This window comes from Ipomoea nil, unplaced genomic scaffold (assembly GCF_001879475.1).
Source record: "Ipomoea nil cultivar Tokyo-kokei standard unplaced genomic scaffold, Asagao_1.1 scaffold0785, whole genome shotgun sequence".
In the NCBI taxonomy this organism is placed as follows: Eukaryota; Viridiplantae; Streptophyta; class Magnoliopsida; order Solanales; family Convolvulaceae; genus Ipomoea; species Ipomoea nil.
The window spans coordinates 365,580-372,292 of NW_017617213.1; positions in this window are offsets into that span (position 1 = coordinate 365,580).

Sequence of the window (6,713 nt, forward strand, 5' to 3'; positions counted from 1 at the left end):
CCCTTGCTTGATTGAGTATATTCTCGGTTTTAAATTAGAGTTTCATAAGTATATATGTATTCCAGCTTCAAAATGGTTTTCCTTATATATATCTACCTATATTGTATTTAACGCGTTGGAGTGGGTTACCCGCATTATTCGCTAAACAGATATATTTGGCTTTCAGGCACAGATGAGTAGCTCCGGAGCGCGCTAGTTGGACCCGAGGGCTTAGCTAGTTTAGTTCTTTTATCGGCCGGCGTGCCATGATGATGTACTTGACATTGATTTGAGGATTTCTGCTGTTTAGATAGTTTAGCCTATGCATCTGAGTTCTACACCTCAGATGTGGCATAGCACCCCAACAATTATGTCTAGTTATGCTCTGTTTGGGAATTAATAAGAGATTAGCCTTTATTTTATAAGTTTTAAATATCTTGAAATTTAGGGGTGTTACATTTACGGTCAAAAGTGTCGTAGCCCGTTGTGTTGGGAAAACTTGGTCAACCCAGTGATGTTAGGTCCAAAGTATTTGCATGACAAAGTGGAGAAAATCAAGCACATTCAATGGAGGATGAAAATGGCACAAGATCGCCAGAAGTCGTATGCTGATTTAGGAAGGAAACAGGTGGAGTTCGCGGTTGGGGACAAGGTGTGGTTGAAGGTTTCTCCCACCCGGGGAGTTATGAGATTCGGGAAGAAAAGGCAAGCTAAGCCCTCGGTTCATTGGGCCTTATGAGATTCTTGAAAGGATAGGAAGTTTGGCATATCGTCTAGCGTTACCTATGGAGTTGGAACGGGTGCACAATGTCTTTCATGTGTCCCAACTTAAGAAGTATGTGCATGATCCGACGCATGTAATTCCGCCGGAGGTGGTTCCGCTTGATGGTACTTTGTCTTACGAAGAAAGACTGCTTCGGATTTTGGATGTCAAAACCAGGGAAACTCGCAGGAAGTCAGTAAAAATTGTAAAAGTTTGGTGGTCTCATCATGGTGTAGAAGAAGCAACCTGGGAGTTGGAGTCGACTATGAGAGAGCGTTACCCGGAGTTGTTCACCTCAGGTACCTCGTGTTACCTTTCTTGTTGAATAGTTTTGGAGTAGGAGTAAGGTAGTGATTTGGCCTTAGCGTTGTGTGCTCAAGAAAATTTCTTTTGTGATCCTTTGGAAACCTTGCAATGTCTAGACTTCTTGGCAAACCTTACACCTTTTGGATTCTTGAAGTTTTGGTCAAAAGGTATTCTTGCTTTCCTTTGTCACATTGTGGATTCGTGTTACCCGTTTTGTTTGAACTCGTCATGCCCAAGCTTCGGGGACGAAGATTCTTGTTAGGGGGAGAGGATGTGACACCCCGTAAATCCAAACTCTAATCAAGGATTAATTAGAAAATTAATCATAGTCTCTTTGTTAATTTATTCCTAAAAATCCTGAAAATTCAATAGTCGAAGGTGTAACACCCCGTGTTACGGCCTCTAACCCAAACTAATTATTTAATTGCTTACCCTAAAAAGAAAATTAAAATCCTTTAATTAACTAGGAAGGGTCCACCATAGACCATGGGCCGTTATCCCTAAACCAAACCCTTAGTCCTATAAGAAATAGAATTAGTAAATCCATATCATTCAGACCTTAATTAGGACTCTTAGATATATAAAAGGACATAGGAGATACCTAGAACTCACACCACAATAACTTTCACCACACAAGAATTCCCAAGAATTCCCATAGGAGAAATCAAGAAGAAGAGATCTTAAAGAAAGACACTTTATAGACAAGGATTCTAATTAAGGCTAAGAGGTAACCCATGTCTCAACAAAACCTATTTTCTTTGCTATAATCTTCTTCCTTGGCTTCTTCTCTATGCTTGTGTCTTGATAAATCGTTTATGATGATGATGATGATGATGATATGATCTTGATAATTGATGAGATGATTTTATGTGTTGATCTTGATAATCTTGATGATTATGGGAGAATCTTGATAATTGTGTGATGTTCCTGATAAATCTTGATGTTCTTGATTTTAAAGATAAATTCTGTAATTTAAATATGATTAGAGCCCTAGGTTGAATCGTGAAATTCGTATTGTGATATTCTTGGTATATTTGGGTGATTCGCATGTTCGGGTGTTGATTATGTTTTGAAGTCATGTTAGGATGTGTCCAATGTGATTCTCGGTTTTGATCCGTTATTTGACAAAGTGGCGTTGTCGTTTGCGTTTAAAAGTGTTTAAACATGGTTTCGGGTTCCACAAAAAAATCCCGGGACCCAAGTATTGAAAAAGAGTCAGTGGGGGTAGGTGGGGGTAGGGGAACCCTCCACCTACCCGTTGCCCCTATTGGGCGTCGCCGGCAGCGAGCAGCCGACTGCCCGCCGAGCACCCGTTGCCCAGAAGCCTCGCCGCTGGCGGGCAGCCTGCGGGTGGTCCCCCACCCACCGGCCACCCGCTGGAAATTCTCGATGTGGGATGGTGGTTTCCCCGTTTGATGTTTCCCCGATCCTCATGGTGTCCCAACAGACTCCGTTTATCGTGCCTGAGTCTAGTTTGATGTTTCGGGTACCATTCGTAGGATAGAAGAGTGTTGTGTACTGCATGCTAGTTGAATTGGTATCCCGTTGGCCTACATAGCAGATGTATGACCCCTTTAAGAATCTTCCTAGTGTGTGGATGACCACGCATAAGTTTAATATACGCTTTCTCTCCCCTCTCCCGATGTGCTAATGGGAATTGCATGTACTTGGTATGTGTTATTTGTGCATGATACCCCAATTTGGTTGCGATCAAATTGGCTATACGGGAAGTTGGATTGGTTGAGAACCATACCAACTGTTAACAAGGCCGGTTGCAATCAGTCATGTATATAAATATTATATAGGGCTGCAGTCCATCGTTTGGTTGAGATCAAACATTACTATATGAGCTGCGGTTCATAATCTGGTTGCGATCAGAAATACACTTTTGGGCTGCGGTCCACTGTTTGGTTGCGATCAAACAATATGATGAGCTGCGGTTCATCGGTCGGTTGCGATCGACCCCTTGTGCTGCGGTACAAGCAGGGTGCTTCGGGGCCATGCCAGAGCTATATGCACTGGCACTTCGTGTATGGGCGCGTGAAGGGTCCTGCGGCACCACCAAAGTGTGTTTATGTGATTGAGATGATGATTGGATAACGATATGAATGACGTGAAATAATCTTGTGACCTTAGGATATATGCTAGTATCTTTATATGCGTTATTATGTCTGTTGAATGTACTTGTCCCTACTTGTTGAGTCTATTCCTGGTTTTAAAGCTAGAGTCTCCTAAGTATATATCTTCCGGCTTCAAAATGGTTTTCCTATATCTATATATACATACATATATATATATATATATATATATATATATATATATATATATATATATATATATATATATATATATATATATATATATATATATATATATACCTATATTGTATTTCAACGCGTTAGAGTGGGATACCAGCATTATTCGCTGAATAGATATATTTGGCTTTCAGGCACAGATGAGTAGCTCCAAAGCGCGCTAGAGGACCCGAGGCTTAGATAGTTAGTTTCCTTATCGGCCTGCGTGCCATGATGATGTAATGACACTGTTTTGAGGATTGTTAGATAGTATAGCCTGTGCATCTGAGTTTTCCAACTTAGATGTGGCATAACACCCCAAACACTTATGTTTAGTAATGCTCTGTTTTGGGATTCAATAAGAGATTACCTTTATTATATAAGTTTTAAAAGTTTCGAAAATCTGGGGTGTTACAGATGGTATCAGAGCCTAAGTTTGACCTTAGGATAAGACTCTTAAGACTAGACTTTAGGACACTAGGCTTGAACTCTAAGTATTTTAGGAACATGGGATTCAGGAATCTTAAGACGCGCTGTGAGATTGTGAGCCTACCTACCATCACATAACCTTCCCTCACTTTATCTTTCGTTAATTTAAAGAACTTCCCCCTTCGCTTATCGCATCAAGGTAAGGGTACAACAACCTAACTCATCGTTACAATAAACATTGGCCCTGTAGACCAACGACATGGCACCAAACAGAAGACCCCGCAATCCTCGACGAATGGATTCGAACCTTCGACAAAATCCTTGGATTGGTGGAATGCCTAGAGGAACGTCGTGTAGAGATAGCCTCGTTCTACTTCGGACACGAGGCTGATCTTTGGTGGATTCATGAGGGACCCACTTACAGACAGGAACCAGAGTTCAACTGGGAGAACCTAATGACACGACTACGAGAGAAGTTCTACCCAGCACACGTGAGAGCATCCATGTACAAAGAATTCCTCCACTTAAAACAAGGGATGGCCACCGTCATGGAGTACCACAAACGATTCCTCGAACTGGCCCGTTTCGCACCCGAACTAGTCCCTACAAAAACAAGCAAAATAGAAAAGTTCGTGACAGGCCTCAACTTCGAAGCCCGAAAGACACTAATCGTAAGCGGACCCCGGACCCTCAACGAGGCTTACTCCAGCGCCAGCAACCTCTATCGGATCCAGCTACTACAACGAGGAGTCCAGGAACAGATTCGTAAGAGAAACACGGGAGGTGGGGCACCACCCGTAAAAAGAACAAGAAGCGACACTAACACAAAGCCAAGCAACTCAGCTGGCCAAGGGCCACCCCTGAGAAACAACGAAATTAATACAAGACCCTTCCTTTGCCGAAGATGCAACAAGGACCATAGAGGCAAGGACTGCATGGGAAACCACTGGCGATGCTTCAACTGCGGGGGAGAAGGACACAAGTCCTTCCAATGCACTCAACCCCCAAACTCATGCCCTACCGTCATGGGCCAACACGGGAGCGCAAACAATCAAGGGAATTACAATGCTCCCGAAAAAGTATTCGTCATGAGCCACACTCAGGCCGAACTTGAAGACGAGGGCAACTTCAACGAAGAAAACGTGACCCCAGGAGACGAGGACCCCGCAAATCAACCAGAAGAAAACCAGGGAGAAGAATTCTGCCTAGGATGATCAGTAAACCCCTTGTAAACCGCCCTCATAGTATGAGAAACCACTTGTTTAGTTTAGTTGTTTAGAAATTATAATGAATAAGAGACAAGAACAATTAAATTGACATGGAAAGAGGAACTAAAACATCCCCCACCAACCCAAGAATTGAAAAATCAACACACAATGGGGTATGGGGGGCAAAAGTTCGACAAGGAAAACCGATCAAACCTCTTGCCACCTTGGGTGGTCAAAAGAGAAATGGGAAAAGATCCAAAAGGATGCATAACAAGGAAGACTAATGCTACCATGAGGAATGGAACCTTGGACCTCTCACTTATAAAACCAAAGCCTTAACTACTAGGCTATAAGTGTTCCTTAAAACCTTAAGGGAACACTCCCTTCTTAAACCCCACCAAATCCCTAAAACCCACAAAACCCCCAAATCAAAAACCCTTCTTCCTCCTCCAAAACACACATTTTCTCTCACCCTCTCTCCTCCCCTCCAACAAACCGCCGTCACCACCCTCACCTCCGCAACCTGCCGCCGCACCACCAACGACCACCCAACACTCGCCGCTCCGCGCCCCGCCGACAGAACCGCCACCACGATCGGCCGACGACGCCACCGTCACCGCCCCGGGAGCCGCCCGTCGCTCACCCATTGCCATGCGACGCCCGTTACTCGCCCGGCCAACAACCACTGCCAACATAACCTCCTGCTCTGTCTAGGCCAACGCCCCGCCGTCAGCTCCGAATCACCGCCGAAAACAAACCGCGTCGCCACCGGAAACAAACCACTTACGAAAATAGTTTGTAAGAAATAATTATGGGAACCTTATGTTTTATTAGTGAATTTTACAATTTTTAGTTTAATTTTTTTTAAAAATAAAAAATAATAATAATAAATAATTAAAAAATAATTAATCGGGCGCCTAACGTATTTTGCAACCTTGATCTACAATATAGATTTTATGAATCTACAGTATAGAAATTATGTATCTAGACTCGTGTGCACCATGCTTGGTGCACACGATTGCACAGCATAACAATCTGGAGTTGGGAGATTGAGTTTGATTTTAACTGGGTTTATCAGTGTTGTATGAAATTAAGCATGCATGTTTTTTTTACGGATTTTTATTTTAATCTTAATAGAAATATGAATTTTAATATTGTTGTATTGTATTACGAATAGGAATTTTAATGTAGGATTGTAGTACGAATAGGAAAGTAGGAAACAATATATTCTATTAGGAATTGTATTACCCTATTTTATAATATTAGAATATGAATTTTAATATAGAACTGTAGTACGAATAGGAAAGTAGGAAACAATATATTCTATTAGAAATAGTATTACACTATTCTATAATATTACATAAATCTTAATAGTATATGGTTGTTTTGGGCGGGAAGTTAAAATGAGGGATTTTGTTTTTATATATAGTATAGATGATAGAGAATCATCTTGAGAGATTGAGAATATTCATTTTACAACAATTATCGATTTGTTATATATTACAAAACTAGTAATTCACCAGCGCGATGCACGGGAAAAAATTATGTTATTATAAATATAAATAAAAAATAGAAAAACTAAAATATTTTAAATTATTTAATATAACAATATTTTTGAGCTTCCATTGGTCAAGTATTTATTATTTTTATAGAATACAAAATTACAATTAAAATTAAAATTAAAATTTTAATTTTAATTTTAATTTTGTATGGTTAATGTAATCTCTAATTATG